We start from the raw sequence: 27,323 nt of genomic DNA, 5'->3' as shown, positions 1-27,323 counted from the left end.
GCAAGCGTTGTTTCAGTTTCACGTCGGTTTTCTGTGAGGTCGTGGTTAATATTTTATTTATACTAGTATTTTAACAAAACATATTAGAATAACTTACTTAATCTTATCTTAATCTAGACCAAGATATCTGAAATACACTAAATCTAGACTAAAGACTAACCTCCTATTACACATTATATCGCTAATCCAATCCTATTGACTAATGATCGATCGATAGTGAATCTATTGCACCCATTTTTGAAAGTACCAATTTGACTTTTAACCTTCAACATTTAATTCTCAAAGGCCAAACTATGCATCTATCATCTGAACCGTTACTCCGACGTAACAACTATCTCGTCATCACAATAACGCTGACATAATGACAGTCTATCCGTCAGTCACTGACATTCTCCAAAACCGCAAAAGTCATGTGCATGTAACCACAAATATAAGTTTGCAAATAAATGTTTCGTTTGCTAAAATTTGTTTCGAAAATAGGCTTTGTTTGTTGGCCGTGTTTGTGCTACTTAGATACATTTCGGTTTTATTGATTTTTCGTATTTGTTACACCATTTTTTGGTGTTTTTTTAGTTTGTTATTTTTTTCTTGTAACATTTACATTGTAGTGACTTGTTAGTCAAGTGAAGGGTATTTGGTATTGATTTTGTATACCAATATTTGCACGGTTGACGTCGTGTCTGGGCAAATGACTGCCGTATAACTGGTAGCGGATTCGATTCCCGCACGGAGTGACAGTTTTTGTGATCCATAAATTGTTATTTCGGGTCTGGGCTGGTCTAAATGCACCCAAGATACAGGAGAAAACCATATTATGGGACAACGTAAAAAAAAAAACAAATAGAACAATAAAAGTTCAAAGACAAATTATGTCTTCACTTATCGAATTTATGTATTTAAAACTTAAATTTTAAATATTTTTTTTGTTATAAGTACATATTACAATTACTGTTAACTTAACTTTAAGTATAACTTAATGAAACATTCGCAGAATGTTCACGTTAAAAACTCTATATTAATTTAACTACATTATATAAAGTTAACTTCAAACACGTTTAAATGTCGAGAAAGAAGTTAATTTAGCTGTAGCGTAATAAAAGCTATCTCATAAATTATACACACCCTGTATGCATTCGCGGAAATACTGCACTAGAGCTTCGACCAAAGGAAATGAATGAACATCCCAGGAAACGCATTCATATCTTTATTTTTATTTTTATGTTAGTTATTTTTATTATGGAACCAGGATTGAAATTATATTCCTGGTATAATTTTCTCTACTTTTCTTTATACTGTTTGAAATTAATATATTAACATGCTGTGTAATATATGTGAATTTGATATGAGAACGTTTTTGCTGTAGAAACTTGTTTTGCAGAAAATCGTGTGTATTTTTCTTTCTGAAAAGTCAGTTTAAAATAATTAATTATTTTAGTGACTATAATTTCGTAAATGTTTAAAAATCGTATTCTTGATAAGTACCTGAAAAGAGTATCCCTTTTTTTTTAAAATAATACGATATTCAAAAATTTCAGTGACATCTCAGGGTATGAAAACTGAAATGTATAAAACGTATTGAAATATGGGTGTACGATATTACTATCACATTGGAAAACGTCACATTGGAATTTGCCGTTGGTAAGTTTGGAACCCGCACTTATATACAAGCGTCTTGAACCACGAAGCCACCATGACAGTAACGCATGTATTGTTAATTAATATTGAAACAATAACAACACTGTGCCATTTGAGTGAGGTTTTTGTTGAATACATCACAATGTTTGAAAGGTAATCTGTGTTGTCGTATTCCAGGAAAATGTGCGTGTTTGTGTGGGCGTGCGATGTAAGAGGCGACAAAATAATTGTATCACCAACGTCAGACATGTTTGACGTCGCCTGTTTCAGTGTCAGTACCAACTCTGAAGTGTGAATATGTTTTGAAGTTTCAGTACAACCCAATTTTCCCTTCAGTTCTACGAAGGCCCTATTTTTTGTGTACTCACTTTGTCCTATTCGAGTAGGTTGAAATTACAAAGCACTTTCATGTACTTTACGTATATTACAGAGAGAAGTAATTACGTGTAGAAATGAAAAACATAAAAATTGCCTCGTTGGGATATCAAATACAATACCCGCTATTTAAGATTTAGGAGGAATACTAGGTCTTCACTTAATAATAAAATTATGTTTTAAAATTAAAATTGTTAGTAAATATTAATATTTTAAAAGGCAAACCTGATGATGCTTTTGAAATAGTAGGGTTTTGTCCTACTTCTATGTCCAAAACATATGTTTTCCACGACCCAATAAAAGAAAACTAGTCCAACTATAAAGGTGACGGTATCAGTAACCTCTGCTGACTCCCTATACGGCCATAGGGTTGAACATTAAAAGTATTCGGTGCGTACGATTTGCTCCCCTGGTATTTGCATATTGCTTTATCATGTAGCTCACTCAAACAAGCTTTTGCAATAACTACATCGTGCCATAGGACAGAAATAAAGACAGAAGATATACTGTATCTTTTAAACCTAGCGTTTTAAACCCTTAAGGAATAGTGAAGGAGTATACATATGAATTAATGTAACATATATTTTTCACCGGTTATTTTATATTGTGAGTCCTATGTACCATGTAATAGAGGGTAACCACGCCGTTAAAACTGCTAAAGCTTCTTCTAAAGAGTAGCAGCGCGACATTCGGCGCGTTGTGTGTCGCGGGATGGTGCTTATGAATATGAGCCCATTTTTTTTTTTTTTTTTTTCAGCGTGGAAAATCATCCAATGACTTCTCCCGCCTTGGGCGAGGCGAGAGGGAGTGTCAGACTCTTACGGACTAAAAACCACCCCGTTCCTACTCCTGCCCGTCGAGCCGGAGCCCCGGTAAACCCGCTAGGTAGTCCGCAGCTCCGGATTAGGCATCAGCCCTACTGGGCCCCATCTGTGGTGGTCTGATGGCTCTTTGAGGCGCGCGCAGAACGCGACGCGCCGCACGCACGGGTCTGGTTCTGGTCGGGCGGCGAGCTACCCTTGCTCGCCGTCCGCAGACCCGCACTTACGGTGGCCGGAGATCGTCGCGCGATCCCCGACGCCGAGTGTCTCTTGCGACAGCTGGGGCGTGAGGAGGTTCGTTCTCTCACGCGCCCCGCCTCCTCCTTAGCTAGCATGACTGCTTCGCAGAAGGAGGAGACGGCATCCCAGTCCCCCTCGCTCCGCACCATGGCTTGTATCAGTGCCGACCACATCCCTGAGGACACGGCGGTGCTCAGCCCACGCAGGGCAGACCGCAAGCGTATGTTCCACCGTGTCCTCCGGGCGGTCTTCGCAGTGATGACACCCGGGCGTTTCCTCCCGCCCAATCAGAAACAGGAACCTACCGAAGCTTCCATGTCCGGTAAGCACCTGCGTCAGGCGGTAGGTGAGGACGCCGTGGCGCCTCTCTAGCCACTCCTCAAAGAGGGGACTTACCGCTGCAATGACAGCGAGCCCAGCCCTCGGTTGCGACAGTCGCTGTTGCCATTCCGCCATGAGATCGCGCCGGAGCTCATCCCGCCACGCACTAATCTGGCGCGGCAGTGGAGTTTCGCCCCGGCGATGCGCGTCGGCGCGCAAACTAAAGACGCGGAATATGAGCCCCTAGCATGGCTTGAACCGGAGCCGCAAGCTGCCTTGCGGGTTATCGGTGCTCCAACTCGAAATGCAGGAGTAAGAACGGGGTGGTTGCGGTCAAACAGTTTCATGGGTAAACCGATAAAAAAATAATACGCTTTTTCAAGAATTGTCAATAACTTTATTTGATAGCTAATCTGGTTTAGCATTATATTATACTAAAAAACAAACCCGAGAAGGAGAGGCCTCCCAATAATACTAAAATAATACTAAAAAACATAATACATGGACTAACGTCAACTTGAATTTAAATTAAAATAAAAAAAATTTAGTGATCTGTTATCTGTTAGTATAATATTTCCCCAGTCCTGCAACGGAACCTGACACAGAAGATAGCTACCGATAACTCAGTTATGGCACTAATTGTGTGGTGGAATATTGCGACACTTAATAGCAAATTACGTCACGTAGCAAGAAATTAAATTAACTACGTTCAAGTTAATGTATACTGTACGAGGTAAGGGGAAGAATCAATGTCTGTTAGTACACATTATGGTATCAACAATACTGTAGAACAACTGGTTAAAAACAGGAGAAGGAACGGGGTGGTTTTGGGTCAGAAAGAGTCTGACACTCCCTCTCGCATCGCACAAGGTGGGACAAGTTATAGGATGATATTCCTCCCTCAAAAGAAAAAAACAAATAGTACAGCCTGTTTATAAAGTTTGAAAGAAACATGAAATAATGTAATCATATTTCACGACTGCTGTTTTCCACAGGCTAAATATAATTCGGTTCTCGATGTGATGCATAGACTTTTTATTAAGGGGGAAAATCATCCAATGATTTCTTCTGCCTTGGATAAAGCGAGAGTATCAGACTCTTACTGACTAAATGCCACCCCATTTCTACTCTTGGTCTTCGAGCCGGATCCCGACAACCTGCTAGGTAGTCCGTAGCTCCGGTTGTAATGCATATGCGTAAATTAGAGTGCAAATTAAAATTCTTCTGGCTTTCATTAGTTGTAATTACATGTTATTTAAAAATACAGTGGTTGTTTAAAAAATGATTTCGAAAATTGGGTGTATAACAATGCACTGTAAACAAATGCAGTTTATTGTTAAAGTATTAAATTTTTAAACTAAACTTCTGCATCTATTTGCTGCATGTCACCCTTACCAGCCATTATGCGACGCATTATTTTCGGAGTCAAACGAAAATAGTGAAGTGAAAAATTGCGAAAATTGCTCCACCGAAAATTGGGTAAATTGACGTTATGTGCGAAAAATTTCGCGAACATGGATGTTATGAATAAGCAAACACGTTTTGTAGTGTGGGTGTGTCTTTATACACCTACACAACTACTTAGCTATAATGCAGTACGAAATTTCAGTTTTCAGTGCAGTTTAAAAACTCTTACGGAGTTTTATTTTTGAATAGTGAGAATTTCTGTGAAGTTCAGCTCTTTATCTATACCGGGTGCCAAGTAGTTTCGCTGTGAGTTTGAATTTAAAGATCATGCCACGTGTATTTTATTAGACTTTTGCATTGAAGTTTACTCCAGTTCAATTCTACCAAATGCAAGTGACTGAAATTCTTCAAGAAGTTTAGTATCAAACACAGTCTTTCTTATTATATGGGTCTAATAAAAATTAAAACATTAATTATTTCTTTTAACAAAAACAGTAAGTGCGACTGCCGGGCAAGGGGTCTTGGGTTCGATTCCCCGGTCGGGAAAAGTATGACTGGGCATTTTTCGAGTCTGGAGTTGTGCCCAGTATATGGCAATAGGCTCACCTATTACATGGGACAAGTACAGTGGCATTACGTGCCGTAATGTGCCTCTGCCTACCCCTTCGGGGATAAAAGGCGTAACGTTACTGATTGACTGAAAAAAAATTATACATAATGAACATTTGTATAATAAATGTTGAAAAAAAGATGTTACATTGTAGTATGATATGCATGTATAATCTACCTCTTTAGAGAATAAAACACTACTTTATATGAGTGAACTCGTTGTCTAAACCTGTATATAGCTATGAACTATACGGTCTACAATAAACTTTTACTCTCTGTTCAGTTAACGTTGCTCCTAAAACATAGTTTAGTGTTTATAAAGCAGAATATGCTATGCATCCTCTTAGCATATCAAAAGACAAAAGAGTTACTCGAGACAGTAATTGTATGTATGTATGTATGTATGTATGTATGTTTCTGTTGTTTTGATATAAAAGGGTTAACATATAAACCCACTAGATACCTAAAGTTAACCAAAATCAGTGAAATGCTCTAAAATATCATGAGTAATGGTGTTTAGTCCATAAAAAGGAATAAAAAACGAAAAAGAATAAGAACACAACTCACCGACGTAAAACAACGCTTGCGTTGTGTGAATGAAGTTACCGGAGGCCCAATTACCCCCTTTCCCAAACTTCCCAATCACCGAATCCCTAAAAGGCCTGCAATGTACTTGTAACGCCTCTAGTGTTTCGGATGTCTATGGGCGTCGCTTATTGCTTATCAGGTTACTCGTTCACTTGTTTACCGGTTTATCCCATAAAAAAGAATTTGCACGAAGTATGGTCATCACAAGTACATAATAATTTATAAAATAGTTTTACGAAAATGTGTCTTAGACACGTGTAGGATACACTCAGTAATCCAACATCTGCATTTTGTCTTAAGACGAAGTGATCCGAAAATCAGTTCACGTAAATTCATTCATGGATTCTAAGCCAAAAAATATTTGGAATGGGGGCAGTACAGCAGGCTACATAGCGTGGGCAGCCTCCCACAATACTGTCAATCTGGATAAGGGCCAAATAAATTAAAACAGTATTAATTAAAATCTGTAATGGCGTTATATGTAGGCTGTAGATTGTCTGGAGAAGATTTCTATTAGCGATAATGCTGCCCATTATTCTATTTTGACCTAGGGGCTGGGACGCACTTTTTGAGTTAATTGAATCATAAATAGTAGGTATATTGTAATATTATTATTGTCTAAAGTGGTCGCAGGTGCTATTGAGGATTAATTACCAAGTGATATTTTTGGAGGTTAAAATATTTGTCATAGTGATAATAATACGTTTTCCAGATCTCAGACTCCCTTTTTCAACGTTTCGTCCGTTTTCCACACAATGTCCGATGATAGAAATATTCAAATAGGTACTAATCTTAATTAACATATAATTAGGTAGGCTAACTAGGTAACTATTTACTAATGAGGGAATTCAATGTTTCCAATAAACAGGAAACTATGCAAGTCGAAATTTGTAAAGAAATAATAACAGTGTAATGAAAAATAGACGATAAATAAATATGTTGATAGAATATATACGGTGTTCTAAAATTATCTGTCACACTATGGGAGGTAGTGTTGTGTTTGAAGATAACTATAGTAAACCTTACCTCGGACAATTAATTAATTAATTCAATTTGAGAACACAAAGAAGTTAAATAAGCAAATAAAACAAAATAAACATTAACTCTACTCTGCATAAAGTGGTTCACAAATATGCACGATACAATGAAAACAATCGCTATCAATTATTTTCATTGACGAAGCGACAGAGACAGTGAAAAAGATAGCTCTTTCATAACAAACTCATACGTAGTATTTATATTTACTATTGTAATCTTCAAACGCGACACTACCTCCCATTAAAACCGTGGCAGATATTTCTAAAGCTGTTTATATAAAAAAATGTTCATCTTTAAGTCTCAATAAAGATACATTAATGTGGGATGGTCATTTACTAATATTACAGGAAAGTCGGTGTAAAAATGTACCGAATAATTTTCAAAGTGAGGCAAATTATTCTTAGCTCATAAATCATTAAAATAACTCTGAAATATGGAAATTTTTCGTACATTAAATACTAAGGAAAAAATTAGTAGAAATTCCGAATATGGTGATCATATTATTGTATCCTAAATAGCAAGCGTATTGTAATATTTTTAGTATATTGTGTACGTCTAAACGTGTCTGTACATTATTTATTTCAATACAAATAATGTGTATCGCGTTTTCACTATTATCGCATTTGATACAGCAAATGAATCTACCAGACAGGCTTACAATGCAAATCTTTTTGATAATACTCGTACATTTTATTTTTGACTACTGTAATGACGACGCAAAAATAATGTATTCGTATTTACATAAAAAATCCATATCGTTTTCCTGTTAATTAACACTAAATATGTTGATATTCAGTCAACACGGTTAAACTTTACACTCAGCTGCTTAGGTACTATTATTTTTTGTAAATCAGATAACAAACTTGTTGCTAAAACTGAATATAAAGTTGTAGATTTCATTACATTCTAATAAACCTTTTATGAAGTCTAGTATTTCCACGGGCGCGGGACAAACTTCAAACGTCATCAATTCGGGTCCAATCTCCGAAGATCCGAACATCAAATCACAAGGATGACAGGGCCTTACTATATTCCCTTTATGTACCCAACAGTACAAATTGGAATTGGGCTTCATAAAAGTGACAAGGCCATCTAATATTGTTTGGTAATAATTCCATCTTTAGTGAACTTATGCCCTTTGTGTGTCTTGCCGGCTTTGTTCTATCGGGGATCTCGACTAGACAGTTACTGGCCCAAATTCCCAAGGGCTTCGGTCTTTTATATTGTCATTGAATAATACGCAATTAGGACAAGGATATATTGGACAGGAGTCATCCAGACGAGCGAAATGTGGAACGACTGCTCATTACCAGCCCCTGAATATTCATGTTCCCGTTTACCGTCGCGACGCAACGCAAATCGGTCGTGAAGTATTCGCAAAATACCCACAGGGAAACATGTTTTTTGTCTGTTCCTCGTCACTTGTTATTTACTACCCACATCTAAGCATTGACGTCTTTCACTAACACCAGAGTGCTGCTTCCAAAAGGAATTGATGCAAAACTAATGAGCACACAAATTGCTATTGAAACTTTTTCCCAGTTCTCGTTGGCAAACTACGTGGGAGGACGAACGTATACAATCCGAGATATGTACGCTGCGGATCGCACACTATGACCTTTCCTCACAGGCTTGCATTTAACAAACATGGAATGCATGTGAGTTTCGATTCTCTCAGTCCCAAGGACCGCTCCCGAAATCGTGACATCGATTAGACGCGAGCGGCGCACAGTAATCGAGTAACACGATTACGAAACTATAAAATATTATGGAGTTAAGTTACGTTACGTAGGTATTTCGAGTTGCGAATTGCCGTTCGCCGAGCGGCGTGTCGTAGTGCCGCGCGCCGCCGCCGGCCAGTGCCGCCAGCGAGCCAGTGCCGTGCCGACCGCCGCGCGAACCACTCGCACGCCGTGCAGCGCGCTCACGTTCGCGACTCGACTCGTGCTACCCTGTGTACCTGTGCCCTGTGTTATACCCCTGAAAGTACGTAAACAAAACACACTAACTTACCTGTGAAAGTGCGGTCCGGATTTATATTGGAGCGGCATCAAACGCGTGCGTATTGCTTGTTTGTTGCGAGTGATAGAATCTGTTGCATTCTGCAGGTGCTTGCTTGTTCTTTATTAATTGAAAAGTGATTGTAAAGCGGTCACGGCCGAGGCACACATGTCCGGCCCAGTTTTCACGATCGTTGCCTCTGTCTCGAACGAATTCCATGGCTTGCTTGCTTTTCTTTGTTTACCGCCGGGAGATGTTGTTGGTGCGGCTTGCACTTGTTGATTCGACCCGAACTGCGCGCTGCTCATTCACATTTGTTTCGGCATCCGACGAACTAATTCCCCTTAGGTTTTGGCACCAAAAACTAATATTACGCGTTAATGGTTCTGATGCCAGGAGATTGTTACCAAAACATTACTTTGAATGCCATATGTGAGGAAATGGGATCGATTTGAACCGTTTCTCACGATTGCTGATAAAAAATATTATGCAAGTTGTGCAATATATTTAGAAATATTTAAAAATATAATACAAAATCATTATAATGCAAAAACGATCTTCCGAAAAACGAATTGCTGAATGAAGGAAATATGATAACATATCGCCAGAGCCCGAACAGATAAAAGCAGAAAATGCATCTTTAGTTATACAGAATGATATTTAATTTCCAATTAGACAGGAAGGCAGGAATCTTATGAAAATATGTCTAAAACAAAAGTAGATGATCGTGATGGAACTAGCGTTTGTAACAGCCACACCGCAACGACAAAAACAGAATGTATTAGAAAACCGGCTGCGTATTTCATTCACACTTACAAAAACTGACGCAGTGAAGAAAATTGACGGTTGTCGTCGTCCGTTCTCTTTTTGTTCATATTTCCATTGAACTTGAACTTTGAATACGCCTAAAATGTACAAAAACTAAATTATTATCATGCTGCAATTTCCATTTTGTACTATAGTGAACAGGTATTTCAATTCTACGCATTTAAAGATGTGGATTTTATTTCATACTAGCTGGCCCGGCAAATTTCGTACCGCCTCGAAACATTTTTTTCGCACCTTTTAAACCTTCCCTGGACTTCCACAAATAATTCAAGACCAAAATTAGTTAAATCGTTCATTAGGCGTTCTCGAGTTTTAGCAAAACTAACGAACAGCATTAGATTTTTATATATAGAGATTATTGCGTTTTCCGACTCACATGAACCTTGTAACTAGTTTCAACGAAAATGATTTCACTTGATTCTTAGAATCTTTGACTTATAGTTGGATTGATTTAATCCTGCATTCAGTAGATTTGTATTGTTTGATTTTATTTCATCTGTAACTATAGTAAACTGTTCTGTGGACTTTGAGTTCCATTACCTAATATTATTAGCGTAATTCGTATTTTTCCACGATGAAAAATTGCTTCCAATTCTGTCCTTTATAGCAATGCCGATTACACTTCATGATTACGATAGAGTGATGTGGAACAAATAAATCGATTATAATATGGATCGAAAGCGAACGATTTACAACGACCGAACGATTATACTGTGCAAAATATTTAATATAACTCTGATAGTGAAATGTTTTGTTTTAATAAAATTATTGGAATAGAATTTAACAATAACCATGAATAATTTAATTCAATATGCAGGTGACGATATCCGTTCAGATCGTAGAAAGTTAAACTTTTACATAGTTACAATAAAAAATATACTTTTCAAAGGATTATTACAAAGAAAACTGACATAAAGACATAGTAAACCAATTAAATGTTAGAATAATATTTCGAAACAAGATCAAATTTATAAAAGAAGCTACAAATTAAGAAACAATAAACAGAAGGAACAAAATTCCAATCGACAGCTGAAGAGAAATGAATCATGAAACACAAGAAAATTTCCATCAGCCTCAATAAGATTACGGGACGAAAATACAAAAACAATATAATGAAAAAATAACAGATTAAGTAAAGAACTATGATGAAATAAGATTAGAAGTCGAGTAAAATTGGATCGCGATGGAAGCGGTGTTTATAAGGATAGTTGTGGAACGTAAATATGGACGGAGAATTTAAGAGATCGTTGTTTAATGCCTTCAGGGTACGAAGATTAATTTTATTTGGAAATTGGAATTAATTGGATAGAACCTGTATTGAAATGAAAAATGTATTGAAACGCAGGCTACGATTTTTTGTGTTTTCCTGTCGCTAGTTAAATTGATTTACTTTACTTTTTTGAGTGGTTTTTAGGTACTTTTGAAACAGATTGCTTTGCAAAAACTATTGTGTTTCCCAACGTTTATCTTTATTGACACCATCAGGTACCAATTTTGTTCATTTCAATACACACAATTAAGATGTTATCACAATAATAACACCATTTTCATTCGTCTATTTCAAATAGACACGTGTAATCAGTGACGCCATGCCATTACCCGAACAACCTAACAATTTATCTCCATATGACATACTATAGATTATGTATAATCCTGTTACTAAAACGTGACCAAGCTAATCTTCTTTGTAGAGAGGTTTCTGTGTTACCGGCTCATTACAATACTTTAGTTTACCTGTTTTCCAATGGAAATGTTGAAGCCTTAGTTCCTGATGCAGACACTCCACGATCATTGTATAATTTACTATTTTTAGTACTTTGCCTGATTTGATTCTGGTTATTTTTGTTCAGTCCATCTGTTAGTACAATGCCTGTTTGTTTTGACTAGATATTTGCATTAGTTTGACATTGTAATTACTATGAATACAGGAATAATGGAATTGTAATTTACGTTGTAAAACCATTGTTTAGCTTCACTTTTAGTATGCAGACCGTCGGATGATTTTTCTTAGTGTATTCTTAAGAGTTATGGTGAGTTTAAGAGTTCCTACAGTAATTTAATTCATTAATGAATTGGAGTCTGTGTCATGAAGAGATTCGGCGTATTTTACTCAAACTTTATCTGACGTCTTCTCAGTAACGTCAAAGACTTCAATATGCATCGAGAAGCACGAAATACCTTCGGACAGATGTCACGAATTTACACGAGATTTACATTCTGTTTCTTTTCTTTTTTATACTTTCTGTAAGTATTCGAAAACGAAAATTATGAAAACGATAGTTAAAAAGATATAGTTATGTGGTAACTACCTAGTTGGAAAATCTCTAGACGTGTTGATTCAAAGAATTCAACACAATGACATGAAACGTATCTCGATTGAAACAGTTCATGAAACGTTTCCATTTACTCTTCATTCAAGAAGTACTCTTGGTAAAAAACATACACTACTTAAAATAATGATAGCGTGATACAGGATGTAAGATAATGTGCTGTCTACGTGTCTAGATGTTCGTCATATCGAATTATCTTGGTATCGGTACATCAGAACTAATTGTTTCATTCAACTTAGTTGCTTATTCGATGCTGATTTGCGTCCGGTCTCCATTATTTACGTACATACAAATACATAGCGTGATTGCCTCGTTAGTCAGGTGGCTGGAAGTGTGACTGTACACCATAGCCAATTTCGGATTCGTTTCCCAGTTTCAGTTTGAATTTTTCTTGCATTTACAATTTTTTATTTGGAGTTTTGTAATTATGATTTTTTTAAACGTTGCCCCACACTAGGATTTTCGATATTTGATGCGTGCTTTTATAAACATATAATTTCACATACATGACACACAGATCCAATAATTTGAGGATCACACAAAGATTTATATTATAAAGACTTGAAAATATGTAGAATAACTTTCCCAACTTGAACCAAGTAAGCAATTATTGCCAAGCTTAAAACCCTGTATTTTATGCAAAAGTAGTAACTTACGGATAGTTGGTCCTTTCCCGGGTATCGCGGAGTTTCATAGCTTATACATTTTTAATCAGCTTCTCAAAGTTCATGAGTGTATCCCGTCTTAGCTGTAATCCTCTGTTATGCATTCGATATTCATTGAATTATAAAACTTAACTATTAAATCTAGGCATTATACGTTATGTTCGAACGTTCCCATCAGATTTACCTAACTTTAAAGGTTAGAATCGTGTGCTAAAGTTTCGATTCTTAGAATTTAAACCTGTGTCGATAATCCTTAAATCGATATTAAGTAGTGAATTTTTTGCCTATTACTCGTACAATCATGGCGTATTTGTTATTTCGATGTTAACTGGGCGGTTCTTGATTGTAACTGAGCCATAAATTAACGATTAAGTTTGGTTTTAGGTTTGTTTTTGTTCGTAGCGTTAATTCCATGGTATACATTGCTTTGCTTGATTTAACTAGTTTGTTGAGACGCAATAAAGATTGCGTGTTAGATAAATTTGCTAGAGCAGCTTGTGAAGTCTATGCTCACAGGGAGCAAAAAATCATTGTTTTTAAGATCTACATAGAAAAATAGGTGTATAATTCAGGAAAATATTATTGGTGTATATTTTTTTTCATATACTATGTATGCAACGTCACGCTTTTTATCCTCGAAGGGGTAGGCTGAGATGCTCATTACGGCACGTAATGCCACTGTACAATGTACACCCACTTTTCAGACACATACACCGGGTACAATTCCAGACTTACCACTTAGAAAAACCGAAAAAAACCCAGTAACACTTTAAAAGTACAGAAATTAGGTCGTAGGCATCCGAAGCTGCGGACTATCCGGAGCTGTGGACCTACCTACCAGGTTTACCGGGGCTCCGATTCGAAAAGCAGGAGTATGAACGGGGTGGTTTTTAGACAAGAGGAGTCTGACACTCCCTCTCGCGTCACCCAAAGCGAGAAAGTCATTGCATGATTTCCCCGCCTCACAAAAAAGGTCACAGGCATTCTAACTAAAACCTTGAAAGCTCATCATTTGTCCTCTTTTTCGCCTTTTTATAAGGCATCACCAACCTGACCTATGGCTAACCTTTACCGAGCCGGATGCTATATGTAAATAGTGACACTCCCTGCTAGTTGCAGTGCGGTCATCTTCGTGAGAAGTTATATTGTATCGCTCTCGTTATTATGTTTTACTTTTACAGCGGCAGCGGCCATGTTTTGTTAATATTTCTAGAATCTAGATCTGATGTGGTTCGATCGAATCGTGATCATCTTTGTGGGTGGTGGTGTTTTGTTTTGTCTTGGTTTGTTAGGGTGTTGTAGTGGAAGTTTATATTGTGATTAGTGTATTAATATTGTCGAATATTGCATTTATGGTGAATGCCTTAAACCTACATCATATGAATATTATAGATGCTAATGTGTGTGTTTGTTTCTTTGTTACGCTTTCACGTTAAAATGTCTGAAGGGATAGATGAAATTTGTAACAGGAATAGATTATAGTCTAGAATAACATATGGTCCACTTTTTATAGCACGGTAAGGCCGGTGAAGCCGATAACAGAAGCTAGTATTAAATATACATAATAACATACTAAGTTAACTGAATCTATTAAATAATGAGTATTGTTTAACTCCAACGTCTTAAAAAAATGCCTTCGATTCCTTAAACATATTATGTGTAGCAATAGATGCATCTCTTTTTACATGGTACTCAAAAATTACCGGTTAAAAGTAGTTATATGTATGTGTTTCTCTGATTCTATTCTATTCTTCAATGATTAAAAGGGTATTGTAATGTTATGACTTCATGATTCACTACTTACATATTGTCAGATGTAAATCGAGGTTAAGTTTACATCAGTTTTAGTAACATTATCGTATTTACTTTATGCGCGGCTAATTAAATTTATGATAAGATAAAATGTTTATATTGACGACAGGAAGAAAGGGATTTGATATGATTACAAAGGATTATTTTATTTATTGGTTAGAGTTTAGCCTGTGACTTTGTTTATCTGTATTGTATTCGAAACAACACCGCGTTCTGCGCTCGGATTGGTTGGTTTATTCGAGCCGGCCAATTACAGCGCCGATCGCGCTCTTGATTACTTTAAACGTAAGGTAAACTCATACTAAGGATACTGATTCCTGTAACTATGTCAATGATTTCATTGGCAAAAGACTCATTGCCAATAATTTCTCAATGTTCTTACCCTTATTACATCGGACTCAAAACATAAACGGTGAAAAGTGGGTGCTACTTTTAAATAGATATCTGAATGTAGTTTTTGAGTCTATTAGAAAATAAATTATTGTTTTTCGGCTCACTCATGTAACTATTTGGCGAGGCGTGCGGCTACAGGCACTCTGCTACTGTAAGTTACTACAGTAGCATGTATACAATTACTTTATTCATTTTGAAGAATTCGCATACAAATCTTCCTGACTTTTTTAATACGAATCTATCATGAACCGAGAAAAAATTTCTATATTCCTAATAGCTAGGTGTCCTAGAAGTGCAGGTTCTGCCTTCCCTAACCTAGTTATAAGTAGGCCAGGAGAAACAAGTCTAAATTACTTTCCAAGGGAAAAACAATTTATTAGACAGAGAGAAGAATAGAGATAAGGGTATTTCTCTTTATCGTTGGTCGAGTAGTCGCAAGTGCGACTGCCGGAGAAGAGGTCTTGGGTTCGATTCCTGGGTCGGGCAAAGTATTGCTAGGCTTTTTTCGAAAATTTCTCAGTACCACGGAGTATGGAATTGCGCCCAGTGTATAGCAATAGGCTCACGCCCTATTACATGGGACTTATAACACAAATGGTGAAAAGTGGGTGTATATTGTACAGTGGCATTACGTGCCATAATGTGCACTTCTGCATACCCCTGCGGGGTTAAAAAGGCGTGACGATATGACGATAGAAAATAATATCGTAGTCCTTAACTAATGTGATTTATAAATAGAAGATGAAGAGTCCTTTGGACTTTGTGTATCTTTTTCTTTATACTGAAACGTTAATTAAATTAGTATTGATATTGGAATTGTAGATATTAATATAAGATGCTTCTGATATTATATGGGACTATGTAATAAATAGTTAATTAGTGGAGTATTTGTCCTTATATACATATAATATGGTATATATGTGGACGGTATGTATGTAATTATGTTGCTCTCAACCAGGAATACCTACTTAGATTCGATTCAGGCTTTGAGGAAGATCTATCGTAGCTGCCTTATTGGTCGAGTGGTTGCAAGTGCGACTGCCTGGTAAGGGGTCTCGGGTTTGATTCCCGAGTCGGGCAAAGTATTACTGAGCTTTTTTCCGTTTTTTGAGAAAAATGTCAATTGGTGCCCAGCACAGAGACGGGAATCGTGCCCAGTATAAGATAATATGCCTACCCCCTATTACATGGGACTTCTAAAACAAATGGTAAAAAGTGGATGCACAGCGTAAAGTGGTATTACATGCCGCAGGTAATGTGCACCTTTGCCAACCCCTTCGGAAATAAAAGGTGTGAAGATACTATCGTTGCATTAGTAAATTAGTGTTTTGTTCAATTAGAATATTTCTGACTGCCCTAATATAGTGAACAAGCGACTTTATACTCGATATAACTAATATTGGATGAAAAATAAACACACCAACACACGCCTTTCGTTAACTCCGAAGATTACATGTATTACCTAAGTTTAAGTAACATTTTTGTACTAAACTAAACTCTTATCCTTATTTATTACTGCCCCTGTCAGTATGAGGTCTGTAAAGGGTCCAAAATTTACAGCATACCTACTTATCTCTCCAAAACGCTTGTTATCAACGCCTTTTAAACCTTTCAACGAATTATCAGCTTTATTTATTACACAGAAGGGCTTATTATAGCTTGATCACGGCTGAATTGATGACGTCATATGTTGCTATGTTAGTATTATCTCATGTAACTTGTAATTGTGTATGTTATTCCCCGGGAGTTAGGTATTTGTGCATACACAGCGAATCTGTTAAAGAAACTTGACAGTAGATAACTGATACTAATGAATTTGATATTATGATAGGCTAGCTACTTTCGCTCGGTTTCACCCGATATGCTCGGCTCCCATTAATCGTAGCGTGATGTTTTATAGCCTATAACTTTCCTTGATAAAAAGGACTAGACAACAGAAATAATCATTCAAATCGGACTGGTAGTTATGGACATTATCGCGTTCAAACAAAAAAGCAAACTCTTCAGCTATATATAATAGTAATAAGATGTAAGAGAATAGCATCAAAACGAATATATTCAATTAAGTAATTCTGATTTTTATTATGATCGTTATTTAAGACAATGTTTTAGACGAAAGTCATATTTAGAATAAGCCATGGTGGTTAAAAGACACCTAACTTTGAGGCGAAAGATTAAGTACTGTGGGATCTGTACTTCTATTAAAGATATCCCAATGGTCACTACATAGATCAGCTCCACTGTGCAAAGCCTGCTAAGCCACATCCCTCGAGAGGCCCAGGCCATCTACCAACATATAAGTTTATAATCATGTTCCTCAGACATGTACATACTATTATGTAATACATAGAACATCTATCTACCCGTAGAGATGTGACACATAACGTCAGTTATAATGCTGAACTAGTGTCATTCGATCTGTCAGTAGTCTCAGTATTAAATATCATTATATGTAACAACTTTTACATAGCAACATCGTACGTAACAAACAGTAAATAAGGAGTAAATATTGCACCATATTTTTAAAGGAATATAGTTCTTTTTTCTTATTTAAACTTGTATACTGAAGGGTGACTGCCTCTTTGGCCGAGTGGTTGCAAGTATGACTGCCGGGCAAGGGGTCTCGGGTTCGATTCCCGGGTCGGGCGAAGCATCACTGGGCTTTTTTCGGTTTTTCGAAAATTTCTCATTGGTAGCACGGAGTCTGGAAATGTGCCCGGTATATGGCAATAGGCTCACCACCTATTACATGGGACTTATAACATAAATTGTGAAATGTGGGTGTATATTGGCATTATGTGCCATAATGTGCACCTCTGCCTACCCAGTCGGGGATTAAAGGCGTGACGTTATAAAAGAAAATATACTGAAGGGTCAATTTGCAATGACAAAAGACGCCTCACCTAACTCAATGTTGTCATGAATTTCCCTACGAAGCTACGTCAGGATTCTAACCACATAAAGTAGTGTTATACCATTCGTTGACAAACCACAATAACAGAACGTCATAAAGTCATGGAAAGACAGTGTGTGGGTCGTAATGGAAAGAGGTTATTATTGTTCTAACCGACTGGAATAAATATGATTTTAAACTTAAGACATTTCTGTCTATTTCCCTGTCTTACTTTATCTAATTTCTTGTGAGTATTAGAAGAAAAATGCAACAAGGCCATACAGTCCTTTCTGTATTCACAAAGCCTTAAATAACTATGTATAGTGTGTTAGTTACGTCTAGATATTTTCAAACCTGTTGACTTACTTCTAAAATTTTGACCTTTCATGGTATTTATAAACAAGCGTTATTATGTATACCATTTGACTAGGCCTTATAATACAATAGTTCTAGTAATCAAGTTTGTTTCGCTAGTATTGTAATGACTTAAAATAATGAATATTGCATGTACGCACTGTCTGTTTGTTTTTTTTTTGCGTAGATTAGAATATATTTATGTATTATGAAGTTTGGAGGGGCTTATATCTAGTAGTAGCTGAAGCTGGCCTTAAAAATGAGCAGGGTATAGGAACAATCTTTCTTAAGCAGTCACAAATAGCACTTAAAAGGCTGATGACTGTTGATGAAGCGAAAGAGGTATATAAGATTCGTAGCAATTGGCGTTCCATTGTCTCTGCCTACCCCCATGGGAGACAGGCGTGAGGTTATTTATGTATGTATTTAAATAGTGGGTATTCATGAATAATGAGAAATGGGTGTAATACTAAGTCACTCCTGCGTTCGTAGGAAAAACACGTGATTTTATTGAGTCGTAATATCGAATGTATTAACAGAATATACGATAATATAAAGTGCGGGGCCAATCAGGAATGCCAAGGTCGAACATTTTCTCCATTGGCTAGCAGATTAGAAGTACATTAAGTGATCGATTTGTTTCAAAATCAACCTAATTTAAAAGCTAATATGTTCTGATTTCAGTTGCTGGGTAAAAGGTTTTAAGTATATATTTGCCCTAGCCTGTGCTGATTTTGATAAATGTTGCACTGCACTACTATACTTTTCTATTTATACATATATTTGTTTTTTGTCATCAGTATCAACGCTCATAGAAGGCCATAATCGACATACTTGTTAATGTATGTTTACATATATACATACAGGTGAAACTGAGAAAATACTTCTATTTTAAGTCAGTTATTGAAATAAATTCACCTACAACGTTTCCTCCTTTTACTGAAAAACAATTAGAGTGCAAAGATAAAACCGTCAAAAAGAATATAGGTAACTCTCATAACAACTGCGATAAGAAAATAAATAATTTAATTAAACTAATCAAATAATTAACTGTTTAATGAAGTTTAACCGACGGATATTGCCATCCGTATATACTCGTAACGTTAACGCTACCCAGTTACATATTTATTACTCGACGATTATTTTTTATTTTTATTCCTAGATGTATGATATAATATATGTAGTTTTTCTTTACTTCAGTTGAAATTATCTTACTGAACTTGGTATCTGTGGTATTTTTAGTTATACGCGAAATTTATTACTAAGTCTTTTTTAATGGTGAAAATCATCTTATTTATTTTATGACTTGTCCCGCCTTGGGCGTGGCGAGAGGCAGTTTCAGACTCGTACTGATTAAAAACCATCTGCTCTTACTCCTGCTTTTCGAGCCGGATCACGGTAAACTCGATAGTCCGCAGCTCCGGATTAATAAGAGTCTAGATTTGTGTTCGGCGTAAAGCAATGGGCTCATCTTTATTATATGACTGGTGAAACGTAAGTGCTATATTACATAAATAAATGCGCCTCTTTCTACACCTTGGTTGTAAAAAAAAACCTTTAAACAACAATCCAGATACTGCTCATAAAAAAAAACTGGAAGTAACGATATTAACATTTCACCAGTAACTAAGTAATGTCATTCATTCACCTTAACAAAAAAGAAACCAGGCATGAAAGAAATGAAGTAATTTCATTGTACCAATATTACCACGGGGACCGAAATGAATGAACGTTCAAACACCGTTCATTCGTTCACAAGGATTGTGGGAAACGAAATTGCTTTATTTAGCATCGTTGAAGCTTTGTTTGACATGCAACCAGTTTCCGTAATTTCCGTAAATTCCGTAATAACTCTCCCCGGATTTTTCCGACATTAATCTGTTTATTTGTTCCTTTTTGTATACTTTATTTTAATTCTGTTCTATTTTAGTTTCGTTTAATGTTTTACTCTAGTTTTGCTCATTAAGAGTTTTAATATTTTGTGGTTGCGTTTGGTCCTTTTGTGTTTGAAAGGACCAACTTTTGTGGTCTTTTGACCTTTAGTTTGCTATGGTATCTTTGTTCTACTTAAATGAAATTGCATTCATTTTTAATCATTGAAAAGGTCAACTCAGAATTACCTAGGTACCTACATAGTAAGCCATAAGAAATAAAATCAAGTCGATGTAGCCATATTTATTTAATTCCAATATCGACCTTAATCTCCAAAATATCTTAAGGTCTTACTTTATCTACTCAACCCTTTAATGTCCAGTCACTGTGTAAATACATGTCCTATTTAGGTCTTATTGATTCAATCTATAACCTACAAAAACCTTTTCAATAATCGTCACAAAAGCTGTTGAGTATGTCTGTCCCAATACTTTGAACCTAAAACATATGTAAACTACATCTATAGGTGAAAGACTGGATATCGTAGATTAAGGTTAAACTAGATGCGATAAGGACCTCAGTTATTTATTTACACACATTGTATGTCAAAGAACTTTATTTGAAGTTGATTTGGTGTTTGGTGCTTTTTGAGGAGGTGGTTCTAGCTTTTATCATTGTTAAAATCATATTTTTGATTGAACTTCAGAGCAGTATAAAGTTCTCATACTTTACTGTAGGTGTTCTTGACTCTTACCTTAAGCTGTTGTGCATTTGATTCTTTAGGATTTATGTTGTGTTTTAGTACAAATTTTACTTAACCTCTTGTATGCCAGTATATGAGACACAATGGAAAACACATTGTGTCGCGTAGATCTGCATTCTCGGCATACTACGGGTTAATTTCCTAATATTCAATTACTTTTTCTTACTTTTCGTACTAACAACTGTCAAAATTCCACTAATTTATCCTCTTGCAAAATCAGCATTTTCCGCCTAAAGGAAAATGGCATATCTAGTCTTGGTATCTACGTTCAGTAGATAACATGACTGTGTTATGTTGAGTTACGTAGGTGTTGAGAGCTAATATGAGAGATAAGCTTTTGCTAAATCAATACTCTAGGTAGGACGTGACCACTATATTAGTTTTGATCTATTTACGCTTGGAATTCCTTGTAATTAAATCCCGTATTGAGAAGGTACGTTTTGTGGCTATTTTAGGATCACTTTAATGTGTAATCAGGTTTCTATATGTGTAACTTTAGTGTGGGCTAAGGTTTACTGTGTTGGAATAATGTTGATTTTGAATGGTAAGTTACAAAACAGTAATGTCTTTGTTTCGTCTAAAGTTAGCAAAGATGTATTATCTGGTGTTATTTAGTATCGAAATGTCACTAGTCAATGAGCAAACTTATACGAGAATTAAGTATAAAACAAAGACGCTTTCTCTTTCCAAATGCCCCTTTGTATGCTTAAATCTTTAAAACTACGCAACGGATTTTGATGCGGTTTTTTTAATAGAGTGATTCAAGAGGAAACTTTATATGTACAATACATGCATCATATGCCACCATACAACATAAAACTTTAACTAATACCAACATGATTATGGCATTTTGTTACCGAAATTAGTGTTTTAGTAGGACAGGATATGAGTGTGAGTGTCAATATCTTATCACCTCTGTTTCGGAGCACCTATTGAATATTTTTGTGTCAAACGTGTAGGCAGTGGGTACTCTGTGTCAATACGCTATTTGCGATATACGTAGATATGATATACTATATAGTTATATGACATGGATTTTCGCGATGAAGATACGAAAAGGTCAAATTCTTAGTGTATTTGAATGTGTTGTTTATTTAGGGATCAGTTGGTCGAATGCAACTATTGGTCAATATTATCTAGTTAGCGATAAAATGCGCTGGAAGGCGCTAGATGAGTGTCGATTCCAACTAGTTAATTTGGAAGTCATTGGGGAAGGTTCTACGAACAGCTGTGATCGTCAGATATCTATCTGATCAGATAATCATTTATGAAGTTGAAAAGATGGCCAAAAAGAGGAATGGGTAGGGGAATGGTAAAGAATTATCATATCTTTTTTTTACAGATTCAAACATGAAAATCGAACCTTTGTAATTGTAATTACAACGGACTAATACGTAGTGGATTATTCTTTAAAATCGAAGTACAATATGAGTACGGTCGGTGTAAAAAATCACTAATTATCGTATTTTGACGCACACTGCCTATGTACGGTTAATCGATTGAAACACGCATATTATCGGCCTGGTAATTCCTTCACAGCTAGCTGTATTTTCCTTATTATGATCCTAAATGTTAGTTAGTTACTTGAAAGCTGCGTTTAAGGTAAAAAGAAAATATAATATATAATTCTTTGGGTAACTTTTTGTTCTTTCATGCTGAGTTGCATGAAAATGATCAATAATTATGTAGTTCCTAATTTACTAGCTTTTGCCAGCTTCGCCCGTGTTTTCGTGGGATAAAAATATTCTATCACCCAAATCAGCTCATACCCTGTCTATATACCAAATATCATTAAAATCCATTCAGTATGTTCAGCGTACTTGACGAACAAACATACAAATACACATTTTATCTAAAAACATAATTCTTTTGTAAATCCCAGAGAAACGATAAATGTTCAGTTAATTATAGATAGGTATATCATTTTCCACCTTTCTGTTAATTGTCATTAATTTCTAAGATTGATTATTAGAGCGATTGTTGCAATCTCAAAAAACAACATACTTACTTAGTCTATTAAGATGCCTACTTAAAAAGATTTATACAGATGACCAATCTGCGACATGGCTTATGTACATGGTGATTGCTTTATGGTCAAAATCTCAATGGTGGTAGTGTTAATGAGTTGCCGTCATCGTGATTAGTTCCACACATAAGTAATTGCACTCGTTAATTAGTAAACATCGTTTATAAGCAACACTTTTGATGATGTTCACAAAATTGAGCAACAAGTTTCGTAATTTGTTTGCTAAGGTTTATTTTTTTGATTACATTAAGATTAAGATGTTTTTTTCGTTAAGTAAGGCTGAGTAAGTAAGTGTGATGAATTTTGTAATACTTTATATATTTTTACTTAAAATCACGTTACGTGCGACATTATTTTTATTGCAATTAATCTATCACAGATCTTTACATGGTTTGTTATAACTAAACAAATATACTGGTCTTTTTGGTCCTTCGGTACCAATTTTCCGTCACAATGATATTAAAAGGACCACCAGTTTAAAATTTTATCTACACACAAAACAAATATTTTTTCAAACAAATTCTATTCACTTTGAACTGACAAACACTTTATTTTCGCAGATAAAAAAACGTCAATCACAATCACATTCCAATCTAAAAAAAGCTGAAACTAGGACGAATATTGTTTACGCCCTTTAAAGCGTATACGTCAAAAATATTTATTTTATAGTCGCACATCGAGATATAAAAAACCAATGTATCATGGTCTCGCTTTGTATGGTCTTTCCACATATTCGTCGGTCAGTTTATACTGGTTGTATAGCTTGATGTGGAACCATGTACAAGTCTGACGACAAACAAATATAGTAATTTGTCATCAGAGGTTAATTAACAGAAACTACACAATACAGCGTTAATTTGGAATTTTTCTGTTTCCAAGAAACAATTAGTTTAAACGATGGAAATTGTATATTTTGTATTTTTAATGTTCTTTTGTACTTTATTGTCTGTATTGGGTATTTTTTGGTACCTACTTAATGAATTGTCTTCCTCTTGTGCGCCAAGCGCACAAGAGGTTGTAGTGTAGAGTTTTCTGGATAAACTGATTGATTCGAGAGTGTCATTTTGCATTTCAAAGAAAGACAACAACATTCATAGAAAAGTCAATTTAATATCCTATATAAATAAAGTCTCTTTTCAACTAAACGTCAAACTAAATAACCTTTTTAAACCTCACAAAAGCCTTACAGATTGACTGACACACAAATCAAAACAGAACAGTAGACGAAGGCCGCACAAACAAAAAGTACAACATTTACTATTAGTAAAGGGTGAACAAGTAGCGCAAAGGGCCAACAAGTACTGTGAGTTAGATAAATACGCGCGCCAATCAGCTGTCGCTTAACTTTCACTGCGCAGGAGTTGACGCAATGTTCGGACACACGCTACACTATATCTGAATGGGCAAAAGGTTTATCGATAAATGGTGTAGATTTTGCAAATAGTTTAGAAAATTACTAAAAAGATACAAAATCAAAGTTTCTTTTAAAATGTATTAATGAGTAAAAAAATGCATCTTTCAACATGTAATCATTTTACATAGATGTCAAAAAATATGGTTCAAATAAATATTGCTGCTTCAGACATCTGTTAGCCATAGTCAATTAAATTTATTTGTTGTGAGAACGATACCCATATTGTGGTTCGTATAGTACCAATATTAGTCTATGCTGTAATTTTTGTAAGTAATTAATTAGCAAGAAAACTGTAATTTTTACAAAAGTAATATAGTTAAAGGCCCTTGAGAATACTAAAAACTTGAGAACGGTTAAGTTTAGGATATGGGGTTCCCTAGTCGAATTGGTCACAAATGGTGAAAACTATCATCTCTTAAGCCTTTGTGTGCCGGAACGCGGATCCACACGAGACAAAATATGTTTTCTATAGTTGTCTCATATTCGAGAGGTAACTAAAGGAATCCGATCAACTTAACCTGCAACCCTGTTTATAAGATATCGTAGATTCATAGGATCATAACCCTGTATGATCTAACCAGAAATCGTAGGTTCATAGACATGATCTTACCTTCTGCATGAATGTTTTGTATCATGTCACCTGCGGTGTTGATCGAGTTTTGTATGGACACATGACTTTGTTAACTCATAGTCATAAACATAGATAATAGTGCGGGTATTCCCTGTACTACGAAGTTTTTTTTTTTTTAACTTACATGGACACCTGAAACACCAGAGGCTTTACAAGTGCGTTATCGGCCTCTTGGGGTTAGGATTTTAAGGGTTGTTGGTGAAACGGGGATTGGGAAGATTGGAAAGAGGGAAGGGAAGTAAATTAATAATTATGATTTGAGAATGACGAATTACTGAATAACTCTTCTCCAAACACCAAAAATGGTTGACATAACCGCTTCATATAGGTTCACCCAATATGTATAATAAGCGCTGAATTAGTTTATTTCGTAAATAAATCACTGTCTACCTTATAAAGGGCTAAACTGCCTGTTATTAATCTTAAAACTCATGTACTCAGTTACCATAACAACACACACACACACACATATTCTTACATCATTAGTAAGTATCAGAAATGTGGTATTTCCCAGAATGTTATACAAAAGAGATTGACTACTAATTGTAGGTAACTACAGAGTATAATGTGGCTCGTATATCCTTCTTACTTATGTTAATTAACTTGAGTTTGCATAAGGTACAGACAACAGCATATCAAAGTACACTAAAGTGGCGAAATTCTTTAAACAGATTTTAACTTTATTACTAAGGGTTAAGGTTGAAAATTGATTAAAGAAGTTTGATAGTAAAGGGTAGCGTGGTTTTGTGGTCTGTATTTAAAACATTGTTGTTACCTATTTTGTTTAGGAAAGTGGTTAAGTTTGGAAAAATACACATTGTGTAATGCTTTAATTTGAGAATTTACTTTTGAGTCATATTATGTGGTATATGTATACCTACATTCATACTCGATTTTGTTTTAAACTTGTATTGTTGTAAATTATACTGTCAATAATAATGGTACATGAAAAAGTGAAACCTCGTTCATCCTGTGTAACAGTGCCGAAATATCGGAAACTCATAGATTTAATAAACATGGTAAATACCCCGTCTCAAGTTCTAATGATAACCTCCCTCTAGTCCAGAATATGTTTTTTACATTACCATCCCCTACAAGGAACTTTTCAAATACATGGAGGAAAGATTACTACCTTACTTCATTAGGGATTTGTTATAGCTAAACAGATCAAGTAAAATTACTATAACCTTCTTAACAAACATTTCAAAGCAAACGCTACACGTGCCATTACTCTAAAAAAACAAATCGTACATAGTACTGAACATATTTCTCCAGAACTGCAAATTAATTCTAAGAAAATATTGTCATCAGTTTACGATTAGAACCGCAAGTACCGCAGTCGCACAGTCTTACGCATGAACTACTAATTGCCTCGTGGATGTTCTGACTAAAAGACGACAGCATATCAACCTCCCCCAATATATCAAAGCCTCTTGATCAATATTCAACCGTAACACCAAGTTGATAAAGTTGAAAATCGAAGAGTACGTTAAGAGTATCTTCATCTGCTGCTATGTCTGCTTCTTCTAGTAAAAATATCGCTTGATCGGCTCTTGAACATGTCGCAAATATAATCGCTCCGATAAGCTAATGTGCTGCTGTTATTGCTCAAGCGAATTCTTTGCGTCTTTATTTTTTGTTCATTGTAGGTTTATACAATTCTATATTTTACTGACATTTGTTAAGTTTTGAATAGATTTAATAGACTCATGTGAATAGACTAGTTTTAGTTTCGAAAGTGGGAGAATCATGATTCGACACGAATGATACCACGGCTCGATCAGAATGATAACGGCCTTACAAAACTGACGTGAAATAATGCTTGTGTTGTGTTTCGTTTCGTTGTGCCAGAGGAGTTCCTTATTCCCCCGATTTCTCCAACAACCTTAAAGGCTAAAAGGCCGGCAATACACATTTGTAACGCCTCTGGTGTTCGGGTGTCCATGGGCGGCAGTGTCCGTCTGCTCGTTTACCGGCTTATACCATAAAAAAAACTCGTCCCTTATGATATCTGATGTTGTGCAAAAACAGGAGAAGAATTCCTTGCCAAGTCTTTGTCTCCAGAAGGGTCCAACTTGGGCGTCTTCAAGACTCGAGTGTAGGTAGCATATGGGCAAGTGTGGTCAATCATCACATGATCGCCAAACGGTGGCAAGCTGGTGACTGTGATATTATACTTGTATTATGAATTATTTTCTATACAATTTCCTTCAAATGAATCAGTCTTCGCGAAGATATTGTAAACCGTGTTATTGTACCGTAGAATGTATCGATATATTCAATACATTCTGAAGTTAAACAATGTTG

General features: G+C 35.8%; 1 protein-coding gene across 4 annotated transcripts in view; it reads left to right on the top strand.

Annotated features, from left to right (window-relative positions):
* LOC118268615 (terminal nucleotidyltransferase 5C) overlaps positions 1–27,323 on the top strand; it is a 257,875-nt gene that overhangs the window by 6,670 nt on the left and 223,882 nt on the right. Inside the window, exon 1 of one of the 4 annotated variants that reach the window (XM_035583166.2) lies at positions 8,834–9,020. The exons of 1 other annotated variant lie outside the window; for it this stretch is intronic. The gene's annotated coding sequence lies outside the window, so the exon portion shown is untranslated. Of the gene's footprint in view, positions 1–8,833; positions 9,143–27,323 lie in introns of those variants that run through there. 2 more of the 4 variants (XM_035583163.2, XM_035583164.2) reach the window with 2 other exon arrangements.

Source organism: Spodoptera frugiperda, chromosome 29 (genome assembly GCF_023101765.2).
Source record: "Spodoptera frugiperda isolate SF20-4 chromosome 29, AGI-APGP_CSIRO_Sfru_2.0, whole genome shotgun sequence".
NCBI classification, from domain to species: Eukaryota; Metazoa; Arthropoda; class Insecta; order Lepidoptera; family Noctuidae; genus Spodoptera; species Spodoptera frugiperda.
Note: the sequence above shows the minus strand (reverse complement) of the source record. Positions and strands in the feature narration are given on the sequence as shown.